Source organism: Oryx dammah, unplaced genomic scaffold (genome assembly GCF_014754425.2).
Source record: "Oryx dammah isolate SB20612 unplaced genomic scaffold, SCBI_Odam_1.1 HiC_scaffold_19, whole genome shotgun sequence".
NCBI lineage: Eukaryota > Metazoa > Chordata > Mammalia > Artiodactyla > Bovidae > Oryx > Oryx dammah.
The window spans coordinates 1,622,887-1,644,362 of NW_024070203.1; the positions used below are offsets into that span (position 1 = coordinate 1,622,887).

General features: G+C 42.0%; 1 protein-coding gene across 29 annotated transcripts in view; it reads right to left on the reverse strand.

Moving 5' to 3' along the window:
* RIMS1 (regulating synaptic membrane exocytosis 1) overlaps window positions 1-21,476 on the reverse strand; it is a 600,054-nt gene that overhangs the window by 36,984 nt on the left and 541,594 nt on the right. The window contains exon 1 of one of the 29 annotated variants that reach the window (XM_040261376.1): window positions 4,236-4,396. The exons of the other annotated variants lie outside the window; for them this stretch is intronic. The gene's annotated coding sequence lies outside the window, so the exon portion shown is untranslated. Of the gene's footprint in view, window positions 1-4,235; window positions 4,397-21,476 lie in introns of those variants that run through there. 29 annotated transcript variants of the gene reach the window in all.

Sequence of the window (21,476 nt, forward strand, 5' to 3'; positions counted from 1 at the left end):
AGCTGGTGGGGGAGAAAATCATACAAGCAGCTCTACCTCAGCAGGACGGTGGTGTGGCTGTTCCGTCCCAGTCGTGCCAGACTCTTTGTGACTTCATGGACTGTAGCGCTCAAGGGCCCCCCGTCCATGAGATTTCCCAGGAAAAATATACGGGAGTGGGTTGCCATTTCCTTCTCCAGGGGAAATCTTCCTGACCCAGGGATGGAACCCGCATCTCCTGCACTGGCAGGCAGATTTTCTTTTTTCTAAAACCACTGAGCCACCAGGGAAGTCCCATTCAGCAGGATAACAAGTGCAAATATGCCCAAGAGATAGGACAAAGGACAGAGTTAACATCCCTGCCACGGTGAGTTAATGAACTTTTCTCAGAGGAGACATCTGAGCTTGTATACTGAGGGTTAAAGAAAATGCTGAACAGATGAGCAAGAGACAAGGCATTCAAGACTGGGCTGAAACTCCCCTCAAATCTCTCCACTAAGTAAGCAGAATGGCTGTACCTCTAACTCTTCATTGTCTGGAATATGTATCTGATTCTTTATGTCTGTCATATCTGCAGTCTGGAATGTTTTACCTTAATTGTATGTTTAAAGCTCACAATTGAAAACAAAACAAAACCCACTGGCTTTCTCTCAGTGCAGATTCTGTTTGAATCCCTGGCAGCAAGATCCCTCAATATAGTATAGGAGGAAACCAGGGGCCAACAGTGTCCCCCTGCCCCAATGGAAATTTTGTGACATGAGTGAGAAAGCTTAGCAGAGATGGACAGCCAAACTCATATGATGCTATAGCATTCCTCTTAGCACCTAATCTAAACTCAATCTAAATTTAATCTTTTCTTTCCATCTTTTAGTCAACTCTTCTTTCTTCTGCCCCTTAAAAATGGTTTCTCCTAAGAATTCGTCTTTGATGGAGAAGTTTATAGCCTTGTATGGGGACCTCCCAAACTCCTGACTGACATCCACATATCACCTCTAGTGGGTAACTCCTAACTCCAGTGGGTAGCTCAAATCAGTGCTCTGCTGTGCTGTGCTGGCCGCTGCAGCTGTGTTCGACTCTGCGTGACCCTATGGACTGTAGCCCACCAGGCTCCTCCTGCCATGGGATTCTCCAGGCAAGAACACTGCGTTGGTTTGTCATGCCCTCTTCCAGGGGATCTTTCTGACCCAGGGATTGAACTAAGGTCTCCTGCATTGCAGGTGGGTTCCTTCTCATCTGAGCCACCAGGGAAGCCCTCCAGTCTCAGCACCTTTCCTGAATTTCAGTTCGGAAAGGTGAATTTCTGATGTATTTCTTCCATTGTCACCTAAGAAATCGAACCAGCCCCTTGGAGTTCATAACAAGTTGGAGGATTCTGATGGTTTTATTCTGTGCCTCCTTGGCTGGGCTACAGTATTGGTCATTCAATCAAACACACGTCTAGGTATACCTTGTAGGTGTGATTAGAGGACACATTCGGTTGACTTTAATAAGGGGGACTATTTCACACAATCTAGATGATTTAAAGGCTTCAAGGGTTGAACTAAGGCCCCTCTGATTGGGGATACCCCCCCCATGCGGGCTGCAGCTCCAGCCATTCCTGGGGGCCCGGGCTGTCCAAGCTCAAGGCTGCCCTGTGGATTTCAGACCTGCTTCACAACCACAGAGGCCCGGTAATAAATCTCTTAATGTCTGTCTCCTTCAGATTCTGCTCCTCTGGCTGAACCTGACCGGTAGAGTGTCACAGATCCCAAGAGGTCTTCTCTCCTAACGTCCCATTTCTGTTAAAGGGGCTGCCACTATTCCATGATCGAACGTGGTTATCTTTGTGACTCTCTCGGCCTCATCTTCTCCATCCGTCCCTTCCTTCTTGCTTCCATTACTCTCCTTATGCTGAGATGCTTCTCATTTCAGCTGGGGTCTATACAACCATAGCAGATTAACTTTCATAAAGATGTTGGTCGTTGGTCTCTGGCTCCAACTCTGCCTCATCTGCCTCTCTCCGTTCCCTGATAGCAACCTTCTGTGCCAACCAGGCTGCCTCCAGCCTGTTCCTGATGTACGAGATGATGTTTTCTGCCTCCAAGCTGTACTTTATCCTACTTACTTGAGATGACCGCTGCCGTTCCTTTAAGACCACCTCAAGCATTTGCACTTGCAACCGAGTGGAACCAGGCTAAGCTACAGGGACACTGCTCTTTCCACTCTTGTACTGCTGGCTTCCCTAAAAAGTACTTGCTAATTGACTATAAACTGCTCTATGAAAACGCTTAGATGAATGTGATGGACTTTAATAAAATCCTTTACTTACATGTAGTTTTTCCTCTGGATATGCTTTCATGTCTCTCTCCTTAGGCCCCTCCTGTTCAGAGTGCTTTGGGAGATGCCAGTTTCTCCCAAAAATATTTACTGAGTGAGCCGCTGACTGAATCTTGTAACCAAATCCGAGGGCATTAACTGTGCATACACCTTCACAGATTAGTGAAGGAACCAAAGCAGTTCCTAATCATTGGCCAATCAGATTAAAAAAAAAAAAATCCAGAACACACTGCTTCTGCACTCTTACACAAAGTTTAAAGTGCAAAGGAAAAAAAAATACACTTTTTGAAAAGAATCTAAAAAAAAAAAGTATGTAGCTGATTCACTTCGCTGTACAGCAGAAACAAACACAATGTTGTTAATCACCTATACTCAAATATTTTTTTAATATACTTTTTACTTCAGTAGAAAAATAATTTCTTACTGCCCATTAAAATAAGCACATATAAGAAGCAAGAGGCCATTTCACTCAGTTGGTTAAACATGAAGATGTTGTGAAACCAACAGATGTTAAGATTCCTTTTGAGACAAATGACTTAAACTAAATTGGGGATTAGGGAAGGGAAAGATAAAAATCATGACATATTACAACCATCCTAAGCATGTTTATGCCTTCTTTCCGTGGATGAGCCCTGCTTCTGAAGTTGTGTGAAGTGTTAACTCGAACTAAATCAGGAATTAGCTCTATACAAGTGTTAATGAGAATATTAAATAAACATATAAACAAAGCACAAGTCTTATGCTGAAGACTTTGCTAATGTATAAAAGCCTCCACATGCCCCTCGGATATTGATTTAGAGGTGTTTTTTTTTTTTTTTAATTTATAAAGAAGCAAGAAACAAAGTGTTGATTTTACCACACATATTACATGGTTAGCCTTTGAAGAGCAGCACTGTTTGTGAATATACACAACTACGACTACCCTTTTCTAGAAGATTCTCAGAATGGCTTTGACACAAGGTCTAGCGATGACAAACAACACTTCTAATTTCAGCCAGATCTTCTGTGGCAACAGCATACGAGTGAACAAGAAAATGAGTTAGGGGAAAAAACGACCAGATTACACTTCTCCACATGAACTATCTGAAAGCACAAAATAAGTCTATTTCAAAATATTATTTAGACTCTTAAATGTGTTTTCTTTTAATCTAAAGATAGTTAAAACATACATATCATTTGAGAATTTTGATTAGTTTCTCTGAAATATGGCTGAGAAAGATCTTCAAAAATAGGTAGTCTTAGGAAACCAAAAAAAACAAAAAACAAAAAAACTATAAACTATATTAAATAAAGCAGTTAAAATGAGTCATCATTAAGTTATTTATACAAAAAAGTTACATTTCTCTGGCCCTTGCCTGACTATAACACATGAAAGCAAAATTTTTGGAACCTAAACATGATTTACAATTTTAAAAAGTAATGAAAATAAACTTTTAAATTTCTATCATACATGTCCATATAAAAGTATTTGTATTTATTTGTATATAAAAGGGTTATGTGATATGCAAAACAGTTGATACAGTTTTAAATACAAGTCAAATTGCTTTAAAGAAAAATATAATTTTGTGATAACATTATGAGGTATGTTTGAGTTGAAGCACTGCTCAATTTCAAATCCAGTTTTAAAATCTTGTAAGCCTGTAAATATGTAAAGTTATCATATTTAGACATTATGATTTTATACATACACCTACAGCAGCAACATCCTTCTGTAAGTATTTCATCCACTACATTACTTTTACATTTTTTTCTTTTTCATTGAATTATTAGTACTCTAATAATAAAGCATAATATACCTTTGCAAAAACTGTTTACACATTTTTTGAACACTTCAGACAAACAGGAATTTGGCTTTTGGTTTTAGTTTCGTAAGATGTTATACATCAACTAACAAATTCCTGTAAGGACTCAGTAAATCCATATACAGAACACAGACTTACCTTGTTTATCTTGAGAAAATGAAGAATCAGCATTAGGTTGTCCTCAGAGGAAAACTGAAGCCAAAGAAGCTTTGACCTGGCTTAAATAACTTGTGCTGCCTCGGGGAGAAGTATTAGCGCTCTGAGAAACCTTTCCTTTCTCTCTCTCTCCCCCAACCACCCCCTCTCCCCCGCCCCTCTTCCTCACACTTACAACAGGATGATTAAATTGCTTCTGCCAGGAGTGTTTCTTCCAGAGCCTATTATATTATACGACCATGAAGTGAAAAATCACTCGGAAAATTTGCTATGCATCATCTCATAATTTGAAAACTGCTAAATAGCACAATTTGAAAGCTGCTAAATAGTCACAAATTTTTAAACAAACCATATAATGAAGACGTATTTAAATCGAATGAACTGAAAGTCGGTTTCTTAATCTATGAAATACCATGTAGCTTCTTTAGTATTTAATAAAAATTCAAGAAGTAAAGCTCAGGGCTTAACACATGATTTCCAGGGTAACTCTGTTTAAAGGGATTTTAGAGGGGCAAGAGGAAGGTCCCATGCGGCTGTCTTGCCTAGTGCTTGTAATACACATGTAATACACCCAGGCATCAACAGCATCACCTTGCAGATGCACGCAGGGCTCCTCCCGCACTTCACCCTGCCAGGAGACAGCTCTAGGGCAAGGGAGATGGTAAGGCATAGAAAAGGTAAACGGCCCAACTCCTGCTGAACATTTTTCACACAGCAAGCTCACTGCTTCCCACACATTTCTGTTCCCCCTCCTCAAATTTGCTGGCATTGCTGGGCTTGCTGTGTTTTACAAGAAAGAGGACACAGGCCCCAGACTTCAGTAGCAGTTAGTATTTACATGCAAAACTACCACCAGCAGCAACATCAAACCCTTTAATGCCACTTCCAACTAAGTCCGCTTCCTTTCAATTGAAGTGGCCCTGTAAGCCCTTTTCATGAAGATGGGAAAAACAGCAGTGACAGAACCATCTTACTAGGATCATGTTTGTTTTTTGTTTTCTTGGATAAGAAACAAGCATTATTTGAAAGATAGGAACTTCCTTCTTTCTTTTCTTTCTTTTTTTTAAAGCAGATCATTTTCAGAGTTGGGGGTAAACCGTCACAAAGAACCAAGCAAAAATATCTTCAAAATGCTGTTATTACTGTTACCCCAGTGATATAATATTTTAACACTATTCTATTTTGGATTATGGAATTGACTATGTTTTGACCATGACTGTGTTTCTTCCTATCGTCCCTTCTCACCTTAAAAATGAACGTGAATAGGTGAGATGTAGCAGGGTCCTACTCACTACTCACTAGTAGGATCATGTCCTTACACAGGACGATCCTGGTTTGTGACCACTGCTGTAACATGTTATTAATAATGTTTCCTTTTCACTCACCAAGACATTGCAGTCTGGATGGTAAATTATGTAGTCCACATACATATACCAATATAAAAAGGAGAGCAGTAACAAGTTAAACAACCAAACTAAACTTGCCTCAAAACAATTCCATGTGACATTGTGAAATTTCATTTAGAAAGTTATTCAAATCACAAGGCATGAAAACTCCAAAGAACAGAAGCCCATGGAACTCAAAAGGCTAGCCTGGAGGCTCTGTGGGGCACAGGGCATGCGTTTCGCTGCTCCTGGAATTTGGGGTGCTTACCTGGGTCTTTTGCTTGGGGAAACGTATGTTTGTGCTGACGGAGCCATCTCTGTTGGCACAACTTAAGCACTTAAACTTGAGGCCAGAATAACTGAAAAGGGACAAGTTTATAACAGAACTTTCTAACACAAAACAGCACATACATTGCCAGTCTTTCATGACCAGCAGGGAACCCCTCAACCTGCTACTTTGCTTCCTTGGATGTTCTTCAGAGTGACCCTGGACATACTGCCTTGACAACTGGGTCCCTCCAATCAAGAGCAGCTGCCCTCAAAGCATGAAGCGCTTCCACTTTGGACAACGTAATGGTGTCTGTTAAGAGCATCTCTTTAATAAGATGTGTTCCATGGGCAGCCAAAATGAGGAGCGTAGAGAAAAACCAACCAAAGAGATTTGGAGATGGGTGGGCACAGACCTTATCGACCACAGTGTGCATCACAGCAGCACGTGGAGGGGGCTGATAGGGTCCTCCTCTGTAACAGAATGTTCTGGACAACGATGGAAGGCCAAGAGAGCAGTCCGGCCTTCGCCCCAGTGGGGACTGGCTGGCACGGAGAGAGGAGGCGGGAGAGGGGCCTCCCTGAGCAGGTCCTGCACACCTGGGCAAACCAGGACCAGCGGACATGATCTCACCGGGCCTGTGGCTGGCACAGCAGCCCTCTTCTGCCTGTGTGGGGGCTGTGGGAACCCACGGGCCGGGTGCCCTTCCTACAACTCGATGGGGAGACGCTGGGCAGAGGCCAAAGGAGCAGATACTGTGCAGGCCCTGCCCAGTCTCCTGGGCAGTTCCTGTTCTGGATGCAAGACTGCTTCTCCCTGCAGGACTTGTGACTCTACGGAGCCCTGGCTGCTGTCAAGAGGCTTCAAGTTCCAGGCAGCTGAGGACCCTAGAAGCAGTGCCCAGTTGCTGAGCAGTGGGACTTGCTGGATCAAGGCCAGCTTCCTCACCCTCAGGGCAACACCTCTACACTGTCTCCCATAGAACCCCAGTGGACTGGAGCCCCTTGCCGAGGGCACTCATCCACTAAGTCACGCACTTCATACTGATTGCCTTCCCCTGTCTCACTGCCCTGGAATCACCTCTAAGTCAACTGTCTGCACTCAGACTTGTGACTCAGGGTCCACTTTCAGGTGAGTCCTACCCACACAGTTGCCAAAGAGAAGCTTACTTTATTTTCTAGGGCTGGAGGGATATATGGTTTTAGCAGATGTTTGGGAAATGTGGAAAAAAAATTTTCTTAGTCAATTCATTAGTATTTTACAAAGATTAGAATAAGTTTTACTTGACATAAACTATAATGACAAGCCTTCCATAGACAGCATGTGAGAAACACACACACAGCAGTTTCCTTCAGCTCTCCATCCTTGAATGTGGACATTCGTGCACGGCTGTCTGTCTCAACTACTTCTGAAGGTATAAGCAAACCTCCATCAGGGGCTTCCCGCGTGGCTCAGTGGTAAAGAATGTGCCTGCAATGCCAGAAGCATGGGTACAACCCCTGGGTTGGAAAGATCCCCTGGAGGAGGGCATGGCAACCCATTCCAGTATTCTTGCCTGGAAAATCCCATGAATAGAGGAGCCTGGCTGTTACAGTCCATCAGGTTGCGAAGAGTCAGACACGACTGATGCAACTCAGCACATATGCACACAAACCTCCATCAACAGGGATATATATCCCAACGTCTGTTTCCTTGTCATAATGTAGCAAAAAGAAGTAGAAACTACATCAGAAAGGAAACTAGAGTAATAAAACATTAAAAGATATGCAAAAACTACACAGAGAACGCAACGGATGCCTCTGACAATCTCAGGGCGGAAAAAGGGGGCTCCAGAGGTATATTAATGGGAGTAGGATTGGGGCTTGACCTGTTAGCCAAGGAGGTGAGACTCCTGGAGGGGAAAAGTCAACACCTGCACTAAAGACAAGGTGTCTCCTTGGAAGCCGGTGGAGAGGCACCAGGGGTCCCCACCACCAGCGAGTCTCATGAGACTGGGGGGCTGTATGAGAAGCCTCCCCCACACCAACAAGTCCTAAATCACGTAATCTTTACCATCAGCTACAGAATGCCTGGTGCCACCTGAGAAGGAACTTTCTAACTCCTCTGATCTCCCCCTAACCAGTTTGTTGATGCCCCAAATGCCTCCTTTTAAGGAAACTATGTTCATTACACAATTAGAAATAAAACACAAACACCTGGCCAAAGAAACTGTAAATACATCTCTCAGCATAAAAGCAAGTGCTTATATGCCTTCTAATTTTTTTGTGTATGTTAAATAGTGCTTAATGAAGAACTTTTTTTAAAAAGGGAGTCATTGCCAATGGAAAGACATATATATCTGAATCCTTCTGAACAGGAGAAGATAGTTAACAAGTCTTTATTTAAAATCCAAATACTTCTCTTTATCCTAACATTTTCTTGCATTTACTCTTGCCTTTCCCCCCTTGCTGGTCGCTTGCTCCAAAGCAACAGGACAAGCTTTTGATCTGCTGATCAGATCATTCTGAATCTTTGTTTAGAACCCTTCCTTGGCATCCTGCTGTGTTTAAGATGAAACCAAGACCCTAGGCGTGGTGCTGAGGCCCCTTCCGACCTGCCCCCGACCTGCTCTCAGGGAGGCTCTCATACCATCCTCTCCCTTTCTCCCCAGACTACAGGGTCCTGCCGTTTCACCTCTCAAAATCTGTATCAGCTTTCCCAGCACCCGTCTTTACCCATACTATTTCTTTTGCTGAAATCTCCTCTCCCCGTACCCCTCTGCCTTGACTGCCTCGTCTCATCCTGCAGGGCCTGGAGGAAACCTCACAGCCACCAGCCCAAGGTGGGCCCCTTTCAGAGCTTTCTCAGGCCCTGCAAACCTTCAGAACACCCAATGTGCTGAGAAGACCTCCTGTGTCTGCCCAATACACCGGAAGGTCCTGGGAAGACCTCCTGTGTCTGCCTGTTACACTGGAAGGTCCTTACAAGAGGAAGAGAGACTCAGGTCCGAGTAAGAGTGACATGATGGCTTTGAAGGTGGAAGAGGGCTGAAGGTGAAGGAGTGACAGAAGCCCCAAGAGACTCGGAGGCAAAGAAGAGGATTCTCCCCTGTAGCCCCAAGAAGAAACACAGCCCAACCCACATCTTGACCCGCTTTGGACTTCTGACCTCCAGAACTGCAAGATAACACACTTTGTTGTGTTTTAAGCAACTATATTTATAGTCACCTGTTACAGCAGCAAAAACAAATTCATACACTACTCCTACAAGATTACTCAGAAAGCTATTACTCTGCAGAAGAGACTTCTCTAAAGTTCTCCTTCATTTAAAAGATGATCTCATGATCCAAATCCTAAGAATAATTATAGAAGTTTTCCAAATAATTTTCAAAAAAATTACCAATTGTAAGGAGGATTTCTCAGGCCAAGGAATGTAATTTACTACAGATGCTGTAAGTTCACACCTACAGACAACAGTCATTGGTAATTAGAACCCATTTAGTCAAATGTTTGTTAAGTCCCCCAAGAAGAACAATACACGCACATAAAAACTGCCTTTTCTCCTATCTTTAGATGTACACATGCACACACATTTGCCCCCTAAGACTACACAGACCTACACTGAAATGCTAACACTACCACTAGATAATAATCGGCAAGTTGTTAATCTCGAGTTTCCCTTTGTGTAAAGTGCAAATAGCTTAGTTTTCTGGAATAAACAGAAATGATGTAAAGCACCAAGGGCAGGGTCTGACATCTAAAAGACAAACAGCTGTTATATTAATAATAACTTGGTATTTATGCATTTTACTCGAAATAATATTGCACTGCAAACCCTTTGCATTTTCTCACAAATAAGGGTTCTAACTAATAACATTTCCATATATGCCTGAAATGGAGAAGGAAATGGCAGCCCACTCCAGTATTTTTTCCTGAAAAATTCCATGGACGGAGGAGCCTCGTGGGCTACAGTTCATGGGGGTGCAAAGAGTCAGACATGGCTAAGCACACACACATATTCCTGAAAAATGGTTGCTAAAAGGAAAGCCATTTTATAAGGAACCTAGAGACACAGTATTCTGATTAGAAGCCAGGTGATAAAATACAACACAAATTAACCTTAATACAACACTTAACCTTACACAAAAGGGCTATATCATTGGAATTTGAAGAGTCAACCCAACATTGACAGGTAAACAGTCCTCTTTTAGCCTTGTCACTCCCACTAAAGCAAGCACACATACCTGGTAAACTTCATACAACTTCTGCTGAAAGTCCATGAAAACAGCTGCATATTAAAAGTAAGTTTGCATAAGTAAGTAACTGCATATGACATGCAAGTTTGAATGTAGAGAATATAAGATTCTTCCAGAAAATTGGGTAAAACACATTTTTTATGTTGGGTCATTGTCAAGATTTTTAACAGTACTTTTTCACACATGTACTTGTGGAGAAACGGTGACTTTATAAACACAATAACAGATACTTGAGACCCAACCTTTGTAATTAATGTCTTCTGAGCATTATTTATTTCACATGACCCTTGAAGGAAAATTCTTGTCATTTAGACAGGTAATCTTTGTTATTTTACACATGAATTAGAAGAAATGCAAGTCCAAGTATAATAATTAATTAAGTTCCCTGTCCTAGAAAGGTTTTGGTGACTCTATGACTCCATGGATGCTAAATGTTAATTTAATAAACCTTGTCATTTATGTTGGATTATGTTACTACTTGAAACACTCAGTATTAAGCAGGGCCACTGAAGATGTGTCGAACTGACCAGGTATTATTTGAAAAGGTCATTATTCAGAAAAATAAGGTGAATGGCTTTCTAATGATAAGACTTAAAGAACCAAACAGATGGCTGGTGGGACTCTGACTTAGCTGGCTCTTACATGCCTTAAGTGACATATTGGCCTGAGGAGGTCTCATCAGAGCTGATGGTAATGCTGGGGCTGGGCTATGCACCCTGCGGGCAGGCGGTGTGTTATCTGAAGACCATCTATGCATGGAACCAGAATACAGGCAGTTATGTACTAGAAGCTGGGTGAAGCATGATGAATGAGAAGGTCACAGGCGTTTAAGCCTCCACACTCACCTTTGCCCCTACGTCTCCTCCCACAAGGCAAAGGGTGTCTCTCTTGTCTGGACAGCTGCCTCTCCCTCTTGCCTTCTCAAGGACCAAGCTCTAGGAAGTAATTCTCTCTCCATTTTTAATCTTAAAGTTTTCGTTTAATTAGAATATACATTTTTTAAAACCCATACTTTTCCCTGACAAACTTAACAGGCCCCTCTTCTGTGTTCATATCTTAAGAAATTACATTTAAACAATGTTTCCTGTATCTATCCCCATATAAACTCTAGGTATGTTTGGTATCTTGCAAACAAGAATTTCTCCACAATTTATCAAAGCAGCCTTGGCTATTCAGGAATTGTGGAATCTCAGTAGCCCCTTCTAAGCATTCTTCCAGTTCTCATGCAAATATACAACATTACTTTGCATTAAGAACACTCACTGGAATGTTTCTGAGACAATGATCATCACACTAGAATTTTAAAGATCTCTCTAGCACTCCCCTCCACCTCCCCTATTAGACACCATCTTTAATTATATTTTGTTGAATTATATTTTCTGAAGGCTGTTTCTTATCATCAGTATCAACACTATTTTTTCTTAACCCTAATTTCATTCGGTTCTATGAAAGGTAAAAGAGAAGAATACGTTCCTACAATTGCACAAATCCAGCTCTTCTTTTGCTGCATAACTGTGTTGTATAGCCAAGAGGGGTAACACCTCTGCAAATGAATCTCCCTCACAGGGAGCAGCTGCTTTTTAGGGAGTCAGTGAATTACATGTGAAGGGTAGAGCTACACAAAAGTGAACCATGAAGTAACACAAACCACTAATGGTTTGCTTTCGTCTTTTCTCAATCTCTGTAAATAATCTGACTCAATGTATTTTTACACTTAGAAAAAAATTAAAAAAAAAAACCTTGAGTGGAATGATTATCAATCACCAATATCATAACTAAGATGGTTATTAGCATATTTAATTTCAAGTTTATAGAAATGCTAAGTGTTCAATAGTACATATCCATAAAACTCAAGTAAAAGAGGTTTGCATCAAAGTTTTTGAGACTTCCTGAGAGCCAGGAGAGGAAAGAGAAGTCTTTTCTTGGGAAGATCCCTGGAAAAGATCTTTCATTCTTCAAGCTACAGGCTAACCTGCACTCAGAGTGAATCAGAGTTAGCTCAGACAGTTGGATTTTGGTGCTGGATAAGACCCTCAGCTTATCATCTCTGCCATCCAGTTAGCTGTCCTTTACTCCACGGTCATGGACTGCACTGAAAGAAAACTCTGCTGTTTAAGCCCCCAGATGTGGACAGCTGGCCTTCAGGTTCTGGCTAATGATCCTGAAGGGGGATGGAAGCAGTGTTTCAGATGCTATTTGAGCATAATGAACAATATGGAACTTAGAGAATATTATTCTACATTTTCTAGAAGCTTTGGGGAATTTTTATAGTAAAAGAAACATGAGTATATAGTCAGGGAAAGGCTAAAGTCTCATGAATTTTTAAGCTAAAACTCAAGACTTCAAACAATCTTCCTTCTTCATTGATGTTTTGGGCTCTGGCCTCCATCCGGTTGAAGATAGGCTTTCTTTTGCCACTCGATGCATTTCAAGGGAAGAGTTAGAGAAACGTGGAACATTTCTGTATCTGTCCCAGAAAGCACACTTCCAAATTCCAGAAAGCAAGTGACAGAATTTCAAATCTTCTTGGAGATCAGTGGTTTGGCATTAAAATAGTTCTCAATTCATTCATTCCACAGATAGGAAATGATTATGCTCTGAAAATAGCAACAACGTCTGGAATCAGCATAAAATGACATATCTCAGATTTCAAGTCAACTCACTGGATGGAGAATGTCAACCCATCTCTGGGGTATCACACGACAGTTTAATACATTGGGCTGTAACCACCTTCTAGAGTATGTGGACGAATTAGGTCTGTGATGATATCCAACCTCCTTTGTGTATGTTGAGACCAAGAACCATCTAGTATAAACAAGCCTAATCTTCTGGACATCAACCAGGTCTTATTATGTACATGATAAAAATGTCAAATGTTTGTTTTAAAACTAAAAATAGAATTGCCATAAAATCCAGCAATCCCACGATTGGGTATATATATCCAGACAAAATAGTAATTCAAAAGGACACACATACCTCAGTGTTTATTGCAGCACTATTTACAAAATAGGACATGGAGACAACTTAAAAATGTTCATTAACGGATGAATAGAGAAAGAAGCTGTGGTTCAAATACACAATGAAATACTCCCACTGGCAGCAACACGGACGGACCTAGAGGTCATCAACTAAGCTAAGTGAGTCAGAAGGAGGAAGACTTTTCCATACGAAATCACTAACATGTGGAACCTAAAATATGAGACGAATAAACTTGTCTATGAAACAGAAACAGACATACAGATATAGAGAACAGACTTGGGATTGCCAAGGAGGAGAAGGTAGGAGAGGAATGGCCTGGAAGTCTGGGGATTAGCAGATGCAAAGTGTTATACATGGGATAGCCAAACAACAGCACCTAGAGTACAGCACAGGGAACTACATCCAATACCCTGAGATAAACCATAATGGAAAAGAATTTAAAAAAAGAATGCCCTTATGTATAACTGAATCACTTTGCTGTACAACAGAATCTAATCCAACACTGTAAATCAACTACACTTCAGTGAAAAAATGTGTTTTATCAGCAAACATGAGATTACACTCATGACCAACTATTTGAAGGGGCAGGAAAAATGGATATAAATAGTGGGTACAGAACTGGAGATATAAGAAAATGATAAACAGCCCCCAAATTCATCTAAACACAGCATTAAGGTACTGGGAAAGCATAGATGGTAGATGGAAATATTCACTATAATAATGTCATGCCATCTGAGAAGCGGGAACATCCAGTGTCTTTTGTCAAGCTGTCCTCTAACTAAGAACATCACTGCAGCACAGTTTATCAGCATGAAAAATGAACTATTTATGATAACAGTGGCTTCATGTGTCTTTACTCACACAAAAGAAAAGAAACAGAATTAGGTTTTTGCATTTAAAGGAAAGAGAAACATCCAAAGGACAATAATTTTAAGGAACAAAAAATCTTTTCAAGCCCAAATAAATTACAATGGCATTGTTCTGCAGCTTATTTTTGCTTTATGTTCTTTGAGTGTGAATACATATATTCTCTTGTTTTGAGGCATCAAAGCCCAGTTGTATCAATAATATCTACATCGAATGAAATCCCCTATAATAAGCTAATGTTCAAAAAGGACATGTAAACTGCAATCCTTAAAGGAATTATTTCTAAGTACTGAATTGTGTAAACTTTATAGAGAGCACAAAATCCAGCACAGATTGACTAGAAAATAATCCCATTCTTCTTCACCCTTCTATTTTCATTGTGTCAAAATTATAAAGAAACATATAATATCATTTAAAAATTTAAAAGGAAACCCTAACTGTACAACGTGAAGGTATTCCTTCTCACCACACTACATGATCTTAGGACTCACTGGAGACATCTTGGAGAGACAGTCACAACACATAATAGTTTTTTCCTCCTATTAGGTTATGTAAATATATGAACTTTCCTTGGATGTTCAATATTTGAACAGGCCACTGAGCACCAAAAAAAAAAAAAAAGGATTTTCAGTTAAAAAAAAAAAAAGAGTAAAAGCTGGGTTCTTTGCAGAAAGTAGCTGCGATAAAGACCTCGGTGATGTCTGGACTTACTTCTGGGCCTTGTGTGACAACCTGTGAAAAAGGTCTGAAGAAAACAGGTTGCTGAGTATGCTGAGGTTTGGCTACAAGAGTATAAACAGAGGAGTGCAAACTAAGCCCATCCAGCAAAATCTTTATTCTGATCTGCAAAAGAATACTAGGGAAATTACAAATAAATCTCCTACAGTTAAAGCAACTAAAAGCAATTTTCACTCTTAAGAACTAACACAGAGCACGTAAGGATCAATTGTAATAGCATCCAATGATGGCTCACATAACAGTTTCCTTTCTGGTTAAAGTGTAGGAAGTACTTTGTGGTGCTTACAATTATAACCACAGTGAGTACTTAAGAGCTGGATTAACGCTCAGATGAACTTCAGAAATACATTTAACAAAATAGATTTGAACCTTGAGAGCTGGCACCAGAATCCTCCTTTGTGAGAAAGTCCCTGTTGAGAGGGAGAATGCTTTCATAGCCACGAGGGCAGACTGCAGCTGAGCAGTTGCAGTTCACATCTGAGCCAGGCCATCACCATTCACTCACTCTACGTCCTGCAGTGTTGGCAATGATAAACAGGAAAGATGCTATCAGAGCCCCCCTCACAGGCCTACTTTAAATATTAAATAAATAGATGTTGATGAAGCAGCTTAGAAGAGGGATATATGCACATCCTTGTTGTTGAGCAATATGACAGATTCCCAGAGAAATAGTGGGCAAGCAGAGGGGAAAGAGAGAAGATCAAGGAGGAAAAAGTGGCAAAATCCTGCGTGTCTAGTGGTCTGACCACTTCCCACCATCTCCTTTCCTCCAGCCCTGCTCCCCGTGACATCTTCACCAAACGATGCTAAACTCAGGCATGCTGGCACATGCCAGTTTTGTTTTAAAAAGCAAAGAAATGGGATAAACATAGACACACGGTTATACATAAGATAGATAACCAACAAGGACCTCCTGTAGAGCACAGGGAACTATACTCAATATTTTGTAATAACTTATAATGGAAAAGAATCTGAAAATTATCTACACATATTTATGTGTGTATGTGTATGTATTCAGGTATATGGAAGATACATATGTATAAATGTACATATATGTATTTATTTAAATCTTTGTACCTGAAACTAATACAACATTCTAAATCAACATATGTCCCTTCCCTCTTGGTATTTCTTATGTAAGAATCATACATAGCCAGTGTGATCTAGGTACCTGTTTATCTCACCTCCAAAGCCTGGAATAAAAATTGGTTTCTGTTTGTTCCTCAGTTTTAAGTTTTATTGGCCTCTTCTGACTCTTAGGTTCCTCTGCCCCATTTTACATATACCAATGATGAAGTTGAGCCATTTATTTGCCTTTTTTTTAATTTTATTTTTTATTGAAGTATAGTTGATTTCAGTTCAGTCGCTCAGTCATGTCCAACTCTTTGCAACCCCATGAATCGCAGCACGCGAGTCTGAGCGAACTCTGGGAGATGGTGATGAACAGGGAGGCTGTGATTCATGGGGTCGCAAAGAGTCGGACACGACTGAGCGACTGAACTGAACTGAACTGAAATCAACTATACTTCAATAAAAAATAAAATTTAAAAAACGGCAAATAAATGGCTCAACTTCATCATTGGTATATGTAAAATGGGGCAGAGGAACCTAAGAGTCAGAAGAGGCCAATAAAACTTAAAACTGAGGAACAAACCGAAACCAATTTTTATTCCAGGCTTTAGAGGTGAGATAAACAGGTACCTAGATCACACTGGCTATGTATGATTCTTACATAAGAAATACCAAGAGGGAAGGGACATATGTATACCCATGACTGATTCGTGTTGATGTTCGACAGGAAACAACAAAATTCTGCAAAGCAATTATCCTTCAGTTAAAAAATAAACAAAATTTAAAAAGAAATACAAAAATAACAAAAGAAGAGAAATTGCCAGTATTTTCAGCCTCTGCTTTAAAAACAAAAACAAAACCTCTCAAATGCTTTAACTCATTATAATGGAAGATATTTGAAGTCACTCCTGTGGGAGCCGGCCGGCTGTCCACCCACTTCCACTGCAGTAAATTGATGCTAAGGGATGTTCGGCCAGCATCGCGTTTCCCCAGGGCCTGTCCCCTAGCAGCTGGACATGGCCATGTGGCTCGAGGCATATGGGCCTCTGGGGCGAGGCTTTTAAGAAGCAGATATACTTTCTCCATCTGCTCTCATCCTCCCGCCATGTGGGTTCAGAGGACGACAAACAGCATGAGACGCTAGGATCTCGGTACCTAAGCCACTATGTGGAAGCAAGGGCTGTCAGCTCCGAGCACCTGCTCACGCTACTGAATGAAGAAGGAACGTCGTTTCATTCAGTTTCAGAATTTGCACATTTTAGGGTCAATTTTTACAGCAAATAGAATTATTTTAAGAGATCCAGCTTTGAAGATGACAGCACAGCACGAGGGCTAAGAATAAGCATGGTGAATGGACCAGTTACTGGCTATGTGTTGCTGAGCAAATCATGTTTAATCTTCCTGAGCTTGGGATTCCTTATCCAGAAAAGGACAGTAAGAATGGTGACGTGAGAAAGTAAAAGCGCTAGTCTCTCGGTGGCGTGTGACTGTGATCCCACGGATGTAGCCTGCCAAGCTCCTCCGTCTGGAGTTCTCCAGGCAAAAATACTGAAGTGGGTTGTCATTTCCCTCTGCAGGGGATATTCCCAACTTAGGGATCAAATCTATGTCTCCTGCGTTGCAGGAAGGCTCTTTACTGTCTAAGCCACGAGGGAGGCCCCTGATAAGAATGGTACCTTGTTGAAATGCCTGAATGTGCCACTCTGGCTCATCATTTAAGGATTCGATAAACTCAACCTTTATTATTATATATAATGAGATGTATTCTTGTGGATAAATGCATCAGGTGAATAAACAACAAAAGCATTCAGCTTTCCTGTAAATATCCAGAGGCGTTCCTCGAGGTACAAATCACTTGCTTCTACATCTCCCGTCTTCCCCCAACACAACCGCCTTGTTCTTGACTTACCCTGTTAGGGAAGCTGGTAGACGATGATCTGATGACTTATGGGCACACCCCTCCCTCACAGCAGCTGCTGGAGCCTGCCTGCACACGGCTCAGGTGACGGGGACCCCAGGCACCGCTCACTGGAAGCACGTGACGGCCTGGACTCCTTTCCCCTTTACTCCCCTTCCCCAGCTCCAGACACTCCGAGGAAGTCTTTCCTTCTTCACAGACTGTGCCCCTCCCCCCGCCACCAGGGCTCAGAAACAGTGACATGGTCCAGAGAAAAACCAGCACTAATCCAAATATGACTCACTGCTTTGAGACAAGATTATGCAGCTCGCGATATGGTCTCTTCTTCATATACTCCCTTCCCCACAGAAATATCTAGTAGCATTTGCTAAGCCCACAGATGTCCAGCAAGTTTTTTTTTTTGTGTGTGTGTGTGTGTGAAATGAACAAGAAACACAGTATGGTACTGGGCCTCACTGTGTCTGAAGACAGGAAGCTGTCAGGGGACTGGGGGCCTGGAGCCACACTGCTGGCTGACATTGCCCCAAATGGAGCACAGACTTCTGTCTGACTGCCAGATTCAAGACCAGCTCTGCCCTTACTGGTGTAGACTCATGCAAGTTCCTCAACCAGTATTTCCCTTAATTTAACATATATGCAGAGTACATCATGAGAAACGCTGGACTGGAAGAAGCACAAGCGGGAATCAAGATTGCCGGGAGAAATATCAATAACCTCAGATATGCAGATGACACCACTCTTATGGCAGAAAGTGAAGAGGAACTAAAAGGCCTCTTGATGAAAGTGAAAGTGGAGAGTGAAAAAGTTGGCTTAAAGCTCAACATTCAGAAAACGAAGATCATGGCATCTGGTCCCAACACTTCATGGGAAATAGATGGGGAAACAGTGGAAACAGTGTCAGACTTCATTTTTTGGGGCTCCAAAATCACTGCAGATGGTGACTGCAGCCATGAAATTAAAAGACGCTTACTCCTTGGAAGAAAAGTGATGACCAACCTAGATAGTACATTCAAAAGCAGAGACATTACTTTGCTGACTAAGGTCCGTCTAGTCAAGGCTATGGTTTTTCCTGTGGTCATGTATGGATGTGAGAGTTGGACTGTGAAGAAAGCTGAGTGCGGAAGAATTGATGCATTTGAACTGTGGTGTTGGAGAAGACTGTTGAGAGTCCCTTGGACTGCAAGGAGATCCAATCAATCCATTCTGAAGATCAGCCCTGGGATTTCTTTGGAGGGAATGAAGCTGAAGCTGAAACTCCAGTACTTTGGCCACCTCATTTGAAGAGTTGACTCATTGGAAAAGACTCTGATGCTGGGAGGGATTGGGGGCAGGAGGAAAAGGGGATGACAGAGGATGAGATGGCTGGATGGCAACACTGACTCGATGGACGTGAGTCTGAGTGAACTCCGGGAGTTGGTGATGGACAGGGAGGCCTGGCGTGCTGCGATTCATGGGGTCGCAAAGAGTCGGACACGACTGAGCAACTGAACTGACTGAGTGACTGACTGAATGAGTAAAGAGAGACGAACTAGTAAAAAAGTGATTCATATTGCTGAAGAAGAAAAACAGTGACTTGACTTTAGTCTCAGTATGTAAACTCATACAGATATACATTTTACAGTTTTCCCCTGATAAAGGGGCACTTCCCTGGTGGTTCAGATGGTAAAGAATCTGTCTGCAATGCAGAAGACCTGGTTGGATCCCTGGGTCAGGCAGATCCACTGGGGGAGGGAATGGCAGCCCTCTCCAGTGTTCTCGTCTGGAGAATTCCATGGACAGAGGAGTCTGGGGGCTATAGTCCGTGATGTCACAAAGAGTTAAACACGACTGAGTGACTAACACTTTCAGATTCCCTATAAAGGAAAAGGAAATCTAAATGAAATATGTTTCTAAACTTCTAGAGAACCGACAAAATACCAACTATTGACACTGGGTATTCTGGATATTTGTATATGATTACACACTTAATTGGGCTTGCCTGCTGGTTCAGATGGTAAAGAATCTGCCTGCAGTGCAGGAGACCTGGGTTTGATCCCTGGGTTGGGAAGATCCCCTGGAGGAGGGCATGGCTACCCACTCCAGAATTCTTGCCTGGAGAATTCCATGGAGAGAGGAGCCTGGTAGGCTATAGTCCATAAGGTCACAAAGAGTCAAACATGACTGAGTGACTAACACTTTCACTTTCCCTATAATGGAAAAGGAAATCTGAATGAAATATTTTTCTAGTTAGATAAACTTTTATAGAACTGACGAAATACTAACTGTTGATACTGGGTATACCAGGTATCTAGAGATGATTATATACTTAACTGGGCTTCCCTCATGGTTCAGATGGTAAAGAATCTCCCTGCAATGCAGGAGACCTGGATTTATTCCCTGGGTTGGGAAGATCCCCTGGAGGAGGGCATGGCTACCCACTCCAGAATTCTTGCCTGGAGAATTCCACAGAGAGAGGAGCCTGGTAGGCTATAGTCCATGGGGTCACAAAGTATTGGACAGGACTGAGTGACTAACACTATGCTGTTGCTGCTAAGTCACTTCAGTCGTGTCCGACTCTATGTGACCCAATGGATGGCAGCCCACCAGGGTCCCCCGTCCCTGGGATTCTCCAGGCAAGAACACTGGAGTGGGGTGCCATTTCCTTCTCCAATGCATGAAAGTGAAAAGTCAAAGTGAAGTTGCTCAGTCATGTCCGACTCTTAGTGACGCCATGGATCGCAGCCCACCAGGCTCCTCCATCCATGGGATTTTCCAGGCAAGAGCACTTGGAGTGGATGCCATTGCCTTCTCCGAACACTATACTATACACATTTAACTAACCACTTAAAAATACCCAGACCACGCAGTATCGTGCTTAAGGACTCTCTTAGCTCATTCAGGATGCTACAACAAAAATACCATAAACTAAGTTCTTATAAGACAACAGATGTTTACTTCTCACAATTCTGGAAGCCGGGAATTTCAAGATCAAGGTTGTGGCAGACCTGGTCTCTGATGAGAGCCTGCTTCCTTGAAGACAGCTAGTTGTCTTCTCACAGGGAAAAGGCCCTTTATTTTCTGGGGTCGCTGTTATAAGGGCACTCATCTCAGTCATGAGGCCTCCACGCTTGTAAGCTACTCTTCTTCCCAAAGCCCCACCTCCTAAGACCCTCACCTTGGGCATCAAGTTTCAACTTATGTGTTTTGGGGGACAGAAATATTCAGCTCATAGCAAGGACTGAGGCTCTGGAAACAGACAAGACCCAAATCCTTTCTGCTACTTGCCAGTTGTGTGACTTTGGACAAGTGACCTACTTCTCTGAGCAGCCTTCATTTTTTCCCTTGAAAATTCAAAACTAATCACCTTCTTATGTCATAACCGTCTCCCAAATTGGGTGAGAGAGATGAATGTGTCCATATACACCAAGGGCTTTTTGCAGGAACAGTCACAGGACGTGGCCTCACCAAGTATCACATTTTTACTAGCTATTGATGACCCTGTGATAAGTATCTGTGGAGTAGATAAATGTCTGTCATCACACAGCAGTACCACCAGTGCTCCGACTCTTTGCAACCCCATGGATTGTAGCACACCAGGCTCCTCTGTCCATGAGATCTCCAGGCAAGAATACTGGAGTGGATAGCTATTCTCTTCTCCAGGGCCTCGTTCCAACCCAGGTCTCAAAGTTGGGTCTCCTGCATTGCAGGGGGGTTCTTTCCCATGTGAGCAACCACCAGTGATAGAGGCAGTAAAAACAGTTACCACTAAACTTCACTGGGGAGC